The 16,379-nt window shown below is 41.6% G+C and overlaps 1 long non-coding RNA gene across 2 annotated transcripts; it reads right to left on the bottom strand.

The window, feature by feature from the left end:
* LOC144381552 (uncharacterized) lies at positions 1-3,333 on the bottom strand. 2 transcript variants are annotated; one of them, XR_013446840.1, is made up of 2 exons: positions 2,326-3,333; positions 1-1,454 (listed from the first exon to the last, which is right to left on the bottom strand). It is a non-coding gene; the product is annotated as an uncharacterized LOC144381552 (long non-coding RNA). The 2 variants fall into 2 exon arrangements; XR_013446841.1 differs by having other exon boundaries at positions 2,428-3,333.
* Positions 3,334-16,379: the final 13,046 nt, after the last annotated feature.

Here is a 16,379-nt window from a genome sequence, read left to right as displayed (position 1 = left end):
TAGGATTTATTTTTATGTTTATTCTCATCAGGAAATTTTCAACAAAAACCATTAAATTAGCTGGAAAAAAACAACAACTATGTTCCGAGTAAAAGTTCAGTGTAATTTCATTACATTTTTCAAATTGTTTTTAGCAGCACATAAAAAAGCCATGTAATGCGGATGAAAGCAATTATATTTCTATTTATGGTGCAATGGTAAATTCTCTGCAATGCTCATGGTTTCCCAAAACAGTAGCACTGCTTTCAAAAAACTAAAAATATCTTCTCTCCCCCCATTCTACTTCCTTTACATCTTATTCATAAGCAATGACTTTATCAAACAGATTCTACTACAATGTTCTCCCCATGTGAGTTACAAAGATACCCATATAGCACAGGGTTGTAGCATGCTGAGTTACAGACAGGAAAGAATTACCTTTGTAGTCCGTTCACTTTCCCTAAGTACTGCAGACCCCTGGGCAGCTCCATTATTGTGGTTCCAGTAAGTTTCTCTAAAATCCAGCATGCTTTGTAAAACTTTAAAGATGAGTTTTTTCAAAGGCTAAGTCTTATTAGCTGCCTATAATACATCTCTATCACCTGTTCTAATTTCTCAGATCACTTTCAGATTTAAAAACAAAACAAAACAAAACCTATTTATACCTAAAATATTTTTTGTATGCTTTGACATTGGCACAGTGTAATCTGGGTTTATGTAGTTTACCTGATCACTACAATGGCAGAAGAAGACCTTGATGTCTTCTCATAGAAAATATTAAAGGTGAATAAATCTATGCATTCATTTCCATTGTTGCTTCACAAAAGGAATGCATCGAATGTGTCTTCGCTTTGCTTTGAATTAGTCATGGGCTCATAGCCGTCGTGTCTGCTGGCTTGCCTTGCCCGATAGCCCCGGGGAACGCGTGAAGCTTCAAAGCAAGGTGCGTGAGCTTGCCCACATGACATTTTCCTGATGTCACCACTTAGCTTCTAAAGTCTAAAGAGAATGAAAGAGAATGAAACTATTGATAAATCCCGAGGGGGAGATCAAAGCTCTAAAGAAAAATGAAATAAAACCAAATTCAATTTGAGGTTTTGATCTTTTAAGATTTCAGCAAACAAAGGGGCTGGAGGTCCATGATCTCAAACAATTGGCTTAAAAGTGTATGAATTCTGTCACATTCTGAAGAAAGGTTTTCTTTACTGGACCTATTTTTGGGAATCTGTTCAACTGAATTTAATCACACTGGGTCTTGAGTGGTAACAAGAGGAATGGTGGTTCCCAGCAGAGTCCCTGTTGTGGTTCATCAATATTACTTTTGAATAAAAATCACCAATCTTCATATCATGAAAGGAACTTTCTGGCTACCTTGTTCTATAAGTCCGTTGTACATTCGTGTGGGTTGTGGGGGAAATAGTTCTCCAGAAAACTTCTCAATTGGTGAACTGTTGTCATTCCCTTGGGCGTAGAAGCTGTTATAAAAAGATAACATTCTATATTTTAAAAAGCAAGAAAAATTCCCTGGCAGAAGAGAAGAGACGCCACGGGAAATCCACATAGTAATGGCCTCGGCTCCTGAAGGCTGTCAAGGGTCAGGAAGGAGGGAATTGGAGGGGACATTGTCTCATTACTGATCACCAGGAACACTTACCTTTCAGCCTCATATGAAAACAAACCTTACAAAGACAGAAGACTTAGTGCCAAGAGCATTCACAAGCCAAAAGTTTGCCCAGAGTGACTCAAAGAAAAAACTCATTAAAGGTACAAGTTGGTACGTCTCCCCGCCTTACTCCGGTAGTTGGCGTTTGGCCCCAGTGAGTCTCCAGCCCTACCTATGTTTATTCTCAGGTAGACTAACTGTTTCAACCAACAACCACAGAAGCTAGCAGCTCCACACAATAGACTATTCTAGGTTTCTCCCTTACGTCACAGTCTGACACATGTTGACCGCAAGAAGTCCAGAGACCAAGGGTCCTTCTTCCCTCTCACGTCTCCGACCTCCTTGTGGCCTGTGGAGGACTCCTCGTTCAGCCAGTGGGTGGAGGGGAGCGAGTCACAGCCTGAGAGAGGCTCGTGTCACTTATGCTCATATTCCATTGGCCAGAACTCAGTTGTGTGATGGCAAGACGGGAAATGGCCCTGCTCTATGACCCAGAGGAAGGGGAAATCATTTGGTGAACAATTAGCCAGTGTCTGTCCCACTGTGCGAGGTAGGGAACTCCTAGCACAAATAGCCAAAATCTATTTTCTATCTCCTTTTGTGTTCAGAAGTCGCCTGGGGCAATTTGCCTTCCCCCAGCCATGAGCACAGGACCTCCCTCCGCCCAGCCACCACCCACTCACCTTTCCCCATGTCCCACGATAAACTGTCCTTGGCCACCCTGGAAGCTCATGCAGTGAGGATGGGTGGGAGACGAGAGGAGAGTTGGGAGCATTCTCACTTGCCTGGTGGCTTCCGCTCTGGGTCTGACAGCGAGACGAAGCTGCCATCCTCTTGTGGGAGATCCCCTGCAGGTCTTCTCTCTCACATCTGGGCACATTGATGCAGTTCTGTGTCCATGGCTGCCAGCAACACTTCCCGAGCCCTTGGACATCGGGAGAGATGCCTCTCTTCCCTGAGGTCTCCCTGATCTCCATAGGAGACTCCATCAGATGGTGATCTTGGCCTCTCAAAGTGTTTGTCTAAGGACCAGCAGCAATGACATCACCGGGAGCCCCACCCCCAGACCTGCTGAATCAGAGTCTGCATTTTAACAAGACCCGCAGGTGATTTGTGTGCTCCGGAAAGACTGAGCAACATGCCGTGGACTCGTTCGTGCTGGCTCCCTGTGTGGGACCATCTCCATCTTTATCATTCTGAAGCCAGGGAAATCATGACTCAAGCTTGTCAAACCATCTTCTATACTCATTGGCAGAGTGATGTCACCAGAGATTTCCTCTGGGTAAAACCGAACGCTGAGAGTTATAATTTGCCCTAGACCAGGGACCCGGTCACTCGCTCCCTCTGCCGTTCTAGGAAGCCTGCCATTCTTAACTCCAAATGTCTTCAGAGATGCAAGTACCCACCAAAACTTTCTACAAATGTGCTCACTCAGTCTGGTTTCAGAGAGAGGCAATAATGAGAAGACAGTTTCCAAATTACTTGTTTGTTGCAGGAGCATTTCTAACAGTCTTTGTCTTCTGTCTCTTGTGCTTGCACTTTTGCTCTGATCTGGGGTGCTGTAACACCCTCACAGGTGACTCTTAATATGTCACTAGTTTATGGTTTTCAGCACAACTTCAGTATCTAAAGAACACAGCTGGTGCTTGAACAACGAGGGAGTTAATGGTGCCCACCCCCCTACATAGTCGAAAACCCATGTATAATTTTTGACTCCCCCAAAAACTTACCTACTGATAGCCTACTATTGACCAGAAGCCTTACTGATAAGAGTCAATTAACATATTTGGTATGTTATATGTATTATATACTGTATTCTTACAATAAAGTAAGTAAAGAAAATGTTATTAAGAAAATCGTAAGAGAAAATGCATTTATAGTACTTCACTCTCTTTATCAAAAAAACATCTGGGGCACATGGGTGGCTCAGTCGGTGAGGCATCTGACTCTGGTCTTGATCTCAGGGTCATGAGTTCAAGCCCCGCATTGGGCCCCACGTTGGGTGTGGATCCTACTTTAACAAACAAACAAACAAAAAACATCTGCCCACAAGGGGACCTGCACAGTTCAAACCTGTGTTGTTCAAGGGGCAACTGTAGTTTGCTTTATGCTTCAAGTCACACTGATATTTTCATTTATAACTATTCCCAATTCAAAGTTTCCATCTTCAATTTGTTTACAGGTTTTTACATTATACTTAACACTGAATTGGTTTGGATTTCCATCTTTTAAATCAAGAATAAGCCTTCCCATGGCTCCTGCCAAGCCATTAATGCCAGGTGAAATGAAGCGAAAACCAATTTGCTCTCTATGAATTCAATTGACGTGTGGTCTGTGCTTTCAGTATCGTCTCTAAATAGGAAAACATAATGGCACCTTTTACCCTGAGAAGCACACCACTGGAAAATAAGTCAATGTGAGAATGCTCCAAAATTTTAAACTGCCCTTCCAAAGAGCAGACCCTTCCAAATTTTACTTCTTGAATGCTTTCTCATAGCCTATGTTGTCCTTGTTTACCTCGATCTATGACCCCTTTGTAGCCTCTCCACTTCACAGTCTTTAGGAGAGTACAGGTCACATGTCCAGACCGTGGACTGGGTAATTCATCTGACAGCAGTGGTGGTGGCTTGTGGCGACGGCGTCCCCACCCCCTGCCATGGGGCTGCGCCAGACCTGCCTGGGACCTGCTTGGGGTTGTGGAGCTGGGCGAGAGCCGGGGCTCCTGGGTCCCCTCTTCAGCAGGTGAGGTGGGCGAGAGGGAGCTGTGGAAAGGGAGTGTCCTCACACTCTTGTCTCGGGTTAGTCGTGAGCGTGAGAAAGACACTGGGTAGTTAATATGCTCCACCTACGTTTTCAGCTGGGAAGCAGAACTCATATTTTGGTGCCAAATTCATAGAGAAGCCCATCTATGATGGTGCTTTAATTTTATGTATGGTTCACCTGAAGCAAGTTCATTTATTGAAAAACATTTTTCTGAAGCCCCTCCTCTGCGTGTTTGGCCTTGAATGTGTGATCCTGTTCAAACGGATACAATTCCTGCTCCTAGGAGGTTACAATTTGGGGCAGAAAAGCAGTTAGACAAATAACTCCACGTATAACCATTTAAGGTCAATGTCATCAAGTGCTGCGAAGGCCAAGTGCAGGTTACTGCAGAAATCCAAAGGAAAATCTAATTTGCCTAAAGGAGTGATGGAAGTCTTTCCTAAAATAGTATTTATATTGAAACATATTGAAGCAGCTACAGGATGAGAAGAAGAGTCTGTCCCTCAGAGGCCATGCGGAAAGTGAAAAGCCTCGGGAGCGGGAAAGAGAGCAGATGTAGGCATTCGGTGAAAGGACGCCTCCCGTCCAAGCGCTCGCAGTCCTACACCTCTACCTCCCCTATGGCACCTGCCGGTTGGTATCACAATTTCCAACCTTCCCACCAAATCACGGGGACTTAAAAGACCTTGATATTCCTCAGACTCCAATCTTTGGCACAGTGGACGTGGCCACCCACGACTGACCAATGAATCAATGAAATGATGTATAAATGAATGATATCCTTCTGCTCCTTCCCAAATCCCTAAAAATAATATAAAAACATTTTAATACTTAAATCATGATATAGGGCTTTTGATGGACCGGAAAACGGGAGAAAGTCTTGAAACGTAGAACAGAGTGACAAAGGAATTTGGAAAGGAAACCACAGCCTAAAATGGGTAAAATAGGATTTGGTGTCAGAATCTATTGTCTTCCTATGGATAAATGTCAGAACATGAAAACTGCTTTCACCTGTCATGAACCTGAATATGCTCAACAATAAAGGACGTGGAATATATACATCTACCATATACAGTCGGCATGAAGGGAAATGGTGCGTGTGGAGGTAGTTTGTGAATTGTGTAGACACTGGTTATCTGGAGTTACGGCTTTGTTACTTAACCCTCCGTGGATCTTTACATACCAAAAGAATACTTAAGTTTAGCTTTTCGTACATGATCTCAGACAGTCCTGAGGTAAAGAAAGAAAAAGAAGAAATACGTGTCCCATTTGTTACTCTGTTTTACCTCCGGAAAGATAGAACTAATGGCCAGTCCCTCTGATGTGCAGAGAGTAGGAGTCTGGTATCCACTCATTCACACGGAGCCCTGGACAGAGCTATAGGGATCTAGGTTCTGTGCTGGCTGAGTGGGTTAGCCTGCCTTTTCTTTTCTTTTGTAATGTCGGATGCGTGTTTGTGTGTGTGTGTGTGTGTGTGTGTGTGTATTGGAGACAGGGAAGGCAGAGGATGTCTTGTAAATTCCTGAGTGATTATTCTAAAATGCTATGATTCTTATCATAAGATAATTGACATTTTGAAGAAAAGAGATAGAAGAGCTAAGAGATTGCTTTGTCCCAAGCAGGAAGTATAAAAGCGATGGTAGATCCCAAAGGAAGAAAAGGCATGTCTCTAGTCAGACAGAAGAAGGATGCTCATTCAAGGCAACAAAGTCAATGTTAAGAATATGTTCATAAGTTTAAAAACAAAAAAACAGGAAGCGTCTTCTAGGATTAACTGTGCCAGAAACATGAGGAGACTGTCTTCAGAGTGGCCGCTGACATTTATCCCCCAGACGTGGTGTCTCTTTTCGAGTGATGAAAATAAAAATCATTTGGAATTGGTAATCAAGCCCCTTCCTACCAATGTGACAGTGTAGACCTTGCCTCGAGCAAGCCCAAGGAAAAAGACAAAGAAACACAAGGAATTCAGAGTGCCAAAGCTCATCAAAGTCAAAACGGTATCTTTTTAAAATGGCAAGGAAGGTTGAAAAGATGATTTAATAGGAAAGAACATCGAACCTGACCAAGTGGGGAATTTCGGAGAAACGGGGAGGCTCCGAAGCGCACACTCCTTTCACTTTTGTGATGGTGCCAAAGGGTCCTTGGAAATCTAAAATCGTGGCAAGACCTGTAAAGTGGAAATTTAAAGAATTAGTGTGTGAGTGTGCATAAAATCTAGGAGGATCCTGAACTTGAAGCAGCTGGAAAGGCTCAGAGCCCCTGTCCCCTTGCACGTGTCAAATACAAAGAATATTATTAAAACTGACACCGAACTAGTCAGACGGTACAGCTTGTTTTTTTTTCAAGTTAATTTATGATGTGTTTGTTTGGTCTCTAGTAATCTTTCCCCCCTGATTATCCTGAGGGGATAGAAAACCAGAGTGAATGGGTTCCTAAGTAAGGTTTCCAAAGGGAGTACATTAGCTCACTGATACAGCCAATCAGTATTTTTGAGCACTTACTAAGTGGTATGCTTACAGTGGTCCCAGGGTTTACAGAAAAAATACAAGAAGTCCAGAGCTCCAGGTCTCGAGTGTAGAAAAATCTGGACTATGGAGTAAATGGTCCAGCAGCAGTAAGGCTTAAAGCATCAAAATCCAGCCGTTCTGAGAACAAGTGGGTTGGAGAGGATAGTAAATTAATTATAAAACATGGAGGAGAGGAGGGTGCCTCCCCACTTCGCCATACGCCATCAAAACTGGGAAAGGGCAGCAGTAGATGAAGACTGCTGAGATGGGTCGGTGGAAAGAGCCTCATAGAAGGCCTGCAAAAGTTCTTACATTTTGTACGGCAGATGTAGAATAACGTCCCTGTACATCAGCAACTGGGGAAATGCATCGGCACCGAACAAAGGAGCAAATGATTTGATGTCATCTCAGGGTTTTTTGTGTTTTACTGTGACCTTTGGTAGCTCCCATTCACTCCTTCCTTTGACCCCGCCGGGGCACCTACTGTGTTTCTCTGGGTTCCTAGGTAGCAACAGAAACACTCCTTCTGATCAGATGGGAGTCTGGGGCCAGCGGAGGGTGGGACAGGCATTGCAACGCAATGGCCCCGAGTACAGGGGTGCAGGTGGATTCTCTGCAGCGGATCAGCCCAGCACGAGGGGAACCACGTCGCCACCCGCCTCGCTGCGTGTGTCGGAGGGTGGTCCCAGGGCACGCACCTTCCTTTGAATCAGCTGTGGGTCATCACCAGCCTGTTTCCATGAGGTCATTTCTTGTTCATCATCCACGAAGATGTTTGCCTACAAGCCGTGGTAAAAGCACAAAGGACAGAAAGCCCTCAAAAGGAGAAAAGAAAACACAACAGAGCCAGCCCGCATAGTTTCCATGTCACAATCCCCACAGCCTGACATTCCGTTCTCGTCGATGAGGAAACAATATAATGTACAGTCCTGTCCCCATAGCTATTAATAACTTGGATGACTTCCAGAGCCACACGGGTACAAGGGAGTATTCTGTCCTTAGTAATCACATCACTGTTTGGATGTTTTCTTTCTGAGACCATGCCTCTACGTCTCCTGCCTGCCACATGTGAAGGTTCTAATTTTCCAGTCACACATAAGCCCTGATTAGTGGTGATAAGGCAGTAAGTGGGACCGAATTTTTTTAAGCGACTTAGAAAACCACAAAGAACTCTGAGTCCCAAAACACTCTATTAGCACTTTCCAGTCCTATTTTAGAAAACCAATGGGAAAAATATAAAATGAGGTGGGTTGGGAAGGTTTTTCATCAAAGTGTAGCTGTAATTTTAAGTAGGAGTTTTGTACTTAAACCCCCTAATGGCAAGCATGATTAAGAGAAGCTTGGCTTTACTGTTTACAGCAAACCTTGATTAAATACAAACAAGCTAATGGAACAAAAAAAAAAAGAGAGAGAGAAAGAAATCTCTTCTAGAATGCCCTGCGGCCCTTCCCCAGAAGAACCATCCTGGAGGAAAAACAGACAGGAAGCGTGGAGTTGGCCATCTGTTTCTCCCCTTCCCTCCTATTTTCTCCCATCCTTGGTCCGTCTGGACAATTCGCCTGCTCTAACCTATCTTTTGAGTTTCAGCTTTTCAAAAAGCAGATACCACACCAACCTACTTTATGTTCAGCATCTATCACTATGCGCCTTCTTAATGTTGAAGAATAATAAGACTCATGATTGCCCTGTGACTCCCTGAGACTTTTTTTTTTAAATGAGGAAGGCGGAGCCGTCTCTGTCTGCATTTTCCTCTGAACCTTCGATACCAGGTGGCCAGGAGCATGAAGACGGGACAGGAGGGAGAGGGGACAGGTGATCACACACCCTTGGGGGCTTCTTTCCTACCTCTTTCCCCCGTTGCCTTCTGTTCTTGCTTCTATAAAAGGAGTGAGCACACGGCAAGCATCACATAAACCAGCAGCAGAAAAACAAAAATAATTCATCTGTCGAGAGGAAAGAGAGAATGTGTTATGGCTACAGCAAAGTGAGTAAGGAGTGGAAGGTGGGCAGTAAATGGGACCTTGTTTCAGAAGGTCTGATTCTGAGCTCAGGGAAGAGGTGCAGAGTGTTTGAGAGGCAGAGCGTGAAGGGGAGAGTAAATATCACCCTTGACGGCAACCCAGGTGGCATTTGGGGACAAGCCAGCAGAGAGGTAAGGCTAAAGGAAGCAAAGTCGGTGTCTTTTCACAACTCAGAGAAGAGTTGTGGGACAGCTGGTTCTTACAGAAAATAGTTCTTATATTTAAGAAGGAGGTTCATGGGTGTGCTCTAGATTAAGCTGCAGCTTTACCGCCTCTCCTCCTTGTCCTTCTCCTTCTCATCTTCCTCCTACTCTACTCCTTTTCCTTCTTCTTCATACTGCATGAGGTAAGAGTTAAGTGTCATCACCTACTGTGTAACCTTCATTCAAAATGAACTTTCTGGGGTGTTTGGGTGGCTCAGTTGGTTCAATGTCTGACTCTTGGTTTCAGCTCAGGTCATGATCTCAGGGTCATGGGATCGAGGTCCCCGTTGAGCCCTACACTTGGGCTCTGCCCTCAGCACGACTCAGCTAGGATTCTTTTGCTCTCCCTCTGCCCCCCCCCCCCACCGCTCTCTCTCTCTCTCCTTTTCAAATAAATAAATCCTTAAAAAAAATGAACTTTCTAATATCAAGAATTTGAATTAAATGAATGAATTAAATACATAATAATAAGTAATAACATATACTACAATGAGATAGTAATAGTTTTACTAGTATAATTAACATATTGTATGTAATGTATAATAATAAAATAATTAATTATTAATTACTTGAATTAATTCACATTGAATTAAAGTGAACTGTCTCCTCTGCCCTTCTTTTTTACCTGACAAAGATGCCGCACCATTCATGACTATTTATTTGGAAGTGTACCGTTGTGAGATCTTGTAGTAAGTGCGAGGTGGCATTATGCCATGGACATACTGCTATAAGGTTAAAATGTATGCTGTACACCCTAAAGAAACCACTAAAATAACAAATTAGGTATAAATTTTATATCCAATAAGCCAACATAAAGGATGAAGTGGAATTATAAAAAATACTCAAATCACAAGAAGGCAGGAAAAAAGGAGAAATGAAAAAAAGAACAGATGAGACAAACAGAAAACAAATTGAGGGATGGTGCACTTAAACCTTACCATGTCAATAATCATACTACATGTGAATGCTCTAAACACCTCAATTAAAAGATCGAGATTGTCACATTAAGCACAAAAAATCCAAGATCCAACCCTATACTGCATTTTAAAAATGCACTTTAAAAACAGTCACACAGGGGTGCCTGGGTGATGTAGTCGGTTGAGCACCCACCTCTTGATCTTAGCCGAGGTCTTGATTTCAGGGTTGTGAGTTCAGGTCCTAAATTGAGCTCTGCACTGGGCATGCAGCCTACTTAAAAAAAAAGAAAATAGACACACAGAAAAGTTAAAAGTAAAACTATGGAAGTACATTATACTACAACTAATAGAAGTCAAACTAGAGTAACTACATTAATATCACACAAAATAGATTTCAGAGCAAAGAATACCAAAGATAAAGTCATTTCATGAAAGACTCAATTCACTAAGAGTATATAATAATTCTTGGGGCATGTGGCTGGTTCAGTCAGTAGATCATGTGACTCTTGATCTCAGGGTTGTAAGTTCGAGCTGCACATTGGGTGTAGAGATTACTTAAAAATAAAATCTTAAAAAACTAGTATATAATAATTCTAAAAGTTTATGCACATAGCAATAGAGATTATAAATATGCAAGAGTTACAGATCACATATTGATAAAGGATGCGTGTTCAGAATGTTTAAGAAACTTTTTTATACACAGTAATCAGAAACCAAACAACTCAATACAAAAAAATGGGCAAAAACTATTTAAACAGACACTGTATCAAAGAGGGCAAATGAGTGACCAATAGGTATGTGAAAAGATGCTCCACATCATTAACCATTTGGAAAAGTAAAACCACAATATGATGCCCCTACATACCAATTTCAATGGCTAAAATGACAAAGATTGATAATATCAAGTGTTGGTGGGAATGTGAAGGAACTTGGACCTTCATACACTGCTATTGGGGAAGTAGAACATCATAACCAGTTTGGAAAACAATTTGGAAGTTTCTGAAAAATGTGAATGTACATTTCTCATGTGATCCAACCCTTCCACTCCTCTATATTTCCCCAGGAGAAATGAAAGTGGATGTCCATACAGAGACTTATAGATGAATATTCATGGTAGTTTTATTTGTAATAGACCCAAACTGGAAACCATGCACATGTCCATCAACCGGTGAACAGATAAACAAATGGCGGTGCATCTGTACAAAGAGATACTGCCCAACAATCAAGAAGGGTGAAGCGGACACACACTACCACATGGGTGACTCTCAGAGTAATTATGCTGGGAAGGAAGATGGACAAAAATGTGCAAAATATAGGGGCGCCTGGGTGGCTCAGTTGGTTAAGCGACTGCCTTCGGCTCAGGTCATGATCCTGGAGTCCCTGGATCGAGTCCCGCATCGGGCTCCCTGCTCGGCAGGGAGCCTGCTTCTCCCTCTGACCCTCCCCCCTCTCATGTGCTCTCTCTCATTCTCTCTCTCTCAAATAAATAAATAAAATCTTTAAAAAAAAATGTACAAAATATATGATCCTATACACATATACTTTAGAAAATGCAAACTAATCTATAGTGACAAAGTCACTCAATGGAACATGAGGATACTTAGAGGACTGATGGATATGCTCGTTATTATGATAGTTTTGATAATTTCACAGGCATCCAGACACGTCAGAACTTATCAGATTATACACTGAATAGATGCAGTTTAGTACATGTCAGTTATACCTAAGGAAAGCTCTTTCAAAAAGAAGGGAGGAAGTTTAATTACGGGGCTTTGGAAGAGGTGGAAAGTCGAATTCTCCATCTTTAGTGGTTTCACAGCAAATATTCCTCTTCACATCTGTCTCTCTCACTGGAGTTCCTAAAGATTCAAGCCTGTATCCCTGTGCCTAGCAGGGTGACTGTCACATGACAATTGCTCAGTTAATTCTTTTAACTTACTTATCAGCCAAACAATTATCAAAGCTTAGTCTCCAGTGGTCTCCAAGGTCATGAGACAATACCAGGTAGAGGGCAAATGCAGGGTTGTGAACAAACCAGCAGATTCAATGCATCTTACCTTTGGTCAAGGAAGCTGGATCACCAGGATGTAATAAACCTTCATATATAACAAAGGATTTGTTTTAGATATTTAACTTCAGGCAACTGTAGGAGCTGGAGAAACATTTAATGGAAAGCTGTTTCCCTGAGTTCTGGGGCTGCAGCTTGAAGTCAGCAGAGCAAACAGAAAAGGAAACCGAGTGAGGACAACAGGACCTACTGAACCAGCCAGGGCGGGGAGGCCCCACAAGGACAGACCAGAATCTTTCCCTTTCTCACGGCCTCCAATCCTCCACCTTTAATGACAGAGATGTCCTTCGGGAGAAACTCACCCCTTTGTCATATAGAAAAAAAAGAAAATGGGGTGCCTGGGTGGCTCAGTTGGTTAAGTGTCCAACTCTTGGTTTCAGCTCAGGGTCGTGAGTGAGATCAAGGCTCACGTCAGGCTCCCCACTCAGTGTGGAGTCTGCTTGAGATTCTCTCTCCCTCTCCATCTGCCCCTCCCGCTCGTGCTCTCTCTCTCAAATAAATAAATAAATCTTTTAAAAAAAAGGTGATAAAGATAGTCTTATTCACACATTCACCTTGGTTTCACTTGCAAAGTTGTAAAAAAATGCTCTCATCAATCAAGATGTCTATCTCATTACTGCCCAGCATGTGTCCTATACTCCACTCCTTTTCTCACCACTGATTTTTCTCAACTCTTCGAAAGGCAAACTCTAATGCTCCCTGAGCATGCAAGGAGCCAAGCACAGTATAATGATTTTGCAATTTTTTATATGCTATGTAGTAATGTTTATGATCCTGTGGAGCTAGAACTACATGTTTATTTCTAGTATTTATTTAGAAGGTGAAAGCTCAGTAGACACTTTTTGTCTGACTGATTGGCTAAAGGTTCTGAAAAGTCTAGTAGGGTTTACAGAGCAACGTTCTTTCCTATTGTCATTTGAGCAGTTGCCAAATTTAGTTTGACTTCCCCATCTATGGAACCAATGAGATTTATTTAAAGTAATATAGGGAATTTTCTAGATCAATATTGCTAAGCATTCATTATCAAGAATCCCCTGAACACCACCTGTAAGTCTGAATTGTTGATTTGAAGAAGGTAATTGGTTTCTTCCAAGTTCCTTGAATTAATACTGACATTTTCCAAGTGAAACTCCAACCTTAATAGTTCACAAAGGCATTTTATGAGCTCATTACACAACATCGAATAAGTGTACCACATTAGAGGTCATTTAGATGTAAGGATGTGACAAGAAAAGCCAGGACGTTCACAATGACTGGATCATGGAGGATTTTCTTCTCTGACAACAGGTTTAAAAAAAAAATCATATTGAAGATACAATGGAAAACCAATTGGAAAGGACTGAAGAATACTGAAAGACATATTCTCCATACTGAAGTGTCATCAAAACAGTTTTCATCATATTAAAGGTATAATTTGCATTTCAATTAAAGGGCCTGAAATAAGATACAATGGTTAGGTGCTCTTTATCAGGAACCTGACCAGATTTAAGAGGAATCCAGTTCTTCAGTTTGAAAAGGAAAACCTTGGCATTTGGTCTGATTTGAACTATGAACTGTAACTTTATAAATATTTTTCCTCATTCACTCCAAGTACTACAAATGAAGCTTTATCCCTTTGATAAAGAGTGCTGAAGACAGGAAGGAAGGAAAGAAGGAAGGAAGGAAGGAAGGAAGGAAGGAAGGAAGGAAGGAAGGAAGGAAGAAAGGAAGGAAGGAAGGAAAGGTGGGAAGGAAGGAAAAGGCAATGCTGTTTCTCTAGAAAGTCGATAGTTGGTTTTAACTGTAACCACGGAGGTTACTCTTGAGATCCTTGAATTCTGTACTGAGAATGTTCTAGGTAATAGTTAGTAGCTAAATCTCAAGAGCTTCAGGACTAGAAGCAGGATCCAAAATACCTGGAGAAGAATATTTCTCATTATGACTGAGTTGGCACAATTTGTTAGGTCAGGAATAAAAGGGTTTTCGTTTGTTTATTTTTTTGGTACCGAGGTTCAGTCAAGTTTGCTAAGCTAAAACACTTAGTACTCTTTCCAGAAAAATGACCCTTTGTTCTTAAGGGACTTAATCTTTTTCAAGCCATCATGACAATTCAAGGGAGATGCTCGGGAAGTGATGAAAGAAAAGATTCTTTCACCAGCCACTTGTATGAATGTATCATGGCTTCGACTCACACCCCACTTTCACACTCTCAGGTGCCCAGGACAACATTGACTCCGTCCCCAGAGCATTCTGCTGCATGCACCCACATCTTCGTTCTCTACCCAGATTATTAAAGATGACTCTGAGAGAACCATAGTCAATGTAAAATGAGTGAACATTTTTTTAAACAAGAAAAGTAAGCAGGAAGAGAAATCTAGATATAAAAAAAGAGGCAATGAATCAAGAGTGAAAGAAATCAATCCCTCAAATAAAATATTATGTAATGGGGTGGTTGTTTTAAAATTTTTATTGTAGGAAATAATAAACAAAGTAGATGGAACGATAAAACAAATCTTCATGTACCCAGACCCTGGCTTCAAATATTACCAACCCAGGGTTAGTTTGGTTTTATTACTACCCCATTCACTTTCCTCCCTTATTATTTTGAAAAAAATCCTAGGCATCACATCATTTAAGTTTTAAATATTTCAGTATGTATCATATTTCAGTATGTATCTCTAAAATATATGAAACCATATTTAAATGTATCATTGTTACACCTAGAAATTAATAATTTCTTTTTTTTTAAGATTTTATTTATTTATTTGACAGAGAGAGACACAGCAAGAGAGGGAACACAAGCAGGGGGAGTGGGAGAGGGAGAAGCAGGCTTCCCGCAGAGCAGGGAGCCCGATGCAGGGCTCAATCCCAGGACCCTGGGATCATGACCTGAGCCGAAGGCAGACGCTTAACGACTGAGCCACCCAGGCGCCCCAGAAATTAATAATTTCTAATGTGATCAAATATCTAGTTAGTATACAAACTACTAATTGTCTCATAAATGTCCCATTTTTTTATAGTTTGTTTGAATCAGAATCCAAATAAGGTTCACAACTGCAATTGGTTGATGCATCGCTTAAGTATTTTGTGATGTTTCAGTTCCCCTCCATCTATTAGTTTTTTCTTGTAAACTATATTTTGAAGAAACAAAGTCATGTGCCTTCTAAAGTCTTCCCTAGTCTGAAGCATAACCTTTTCTCAAAGTAGTACACCCAAAGAAAAATCAATGTAAGTGCCCTGTGTTGAATTGTAGCAGTCAGATCTATTTATTTGAGTTCACAAACAGTAAATATTTAGGAAAAATTTTCATTGTCATTGAACAAATTTTTTTTGAGTATTCTCGCCATCCTATTAGACAATTTCAATTCTTTTGTTTTCCTTTGGTTTTGAGGTGTGTGAAGAAGATGTATTCGTCTGTTTTCTCAAGAGAAGAAAGTATCATGCTAAATTCAAATAGGGAATTGTGGCGGACATAATGCTGTCTTCACCAAAGCCCATCTCATGACCATAAAAACTTCTGTACATTTTCCTGTGCTCTCCTTACCACATGTTTAAAATGGCAGAATCCTGGGGCGCCTGCGGGGCTCAATTGGCTAAGCATCTGCCTTCTGCTCAGGTCATGATCTCAGGGTCCTGGGGTCGAGCCCCGCGTCAGGCTCCCTGCTCAGTGGGAAGCCTGCTTCTTCCCCTGCTTGCCACTCTCCTTGCACCTGCTCTCTCTTTCTCTTTCTGATAAATAAATATATAAAATCTTAAAAAAATAAAAATTAAAAAATAAATTAAAAAAGATAAAATGGCAGAATCCCGGATCCCTTTACCCACTTGGGAGACAGTTGCCTGACCTGCATCAGGCTGGGACAGAAGTGAGACAAAGAACTCTGTGTCACACCAGCCGAGATTTAGGGGGTCTGTCACCGTAGCATAGTGCAGCTTCATCTATCCTAACCAGAATTTGGGGACACAAATGTAAATGCAGGCATACCTTGTTTTATTGCATGTCACTTTGTTGTGCTTTGCAGATACGGTGAGTTTTGTTTTGTTTTTTTCTTTTTTACAAATGGAAGGTTTGTGGCAACTCTCAGCTGAGCTAGGTACCAACGCCATTTTTCCAACAGTCTTTGCTCATTTTGTGTCTCTGTGTCACATTTTAGTAATTCTCACAATATTTAAAACTTTTTCATCATGATTAAATTTGTTACAGTGATCTCTGATCCGTGATTATGACTCTCTGGAAGCTCAAGTGATGGTTAGCATTTTTTAGCAGTGAAGTATTTTTTAG

This window comes from Halichoerus grypus, chromosome 4 (genome assembly GCF_964656455.1).
Source record: "Halichoerus grypus chromosome 4, mHalGry1.hap1.1, whole genome shotgun sequence".
NCBI classification, from domain to species: Eukaryota; Metazoa; Chordata; class Mammalia; order Carnivora; family Phocidae; genus Halichoerus; species Halichoerus grypus.
Note: the sequence above shows the minus strand (reverse complement) of the source record. Positions and strands in the feature narration are given on the sequence as shown.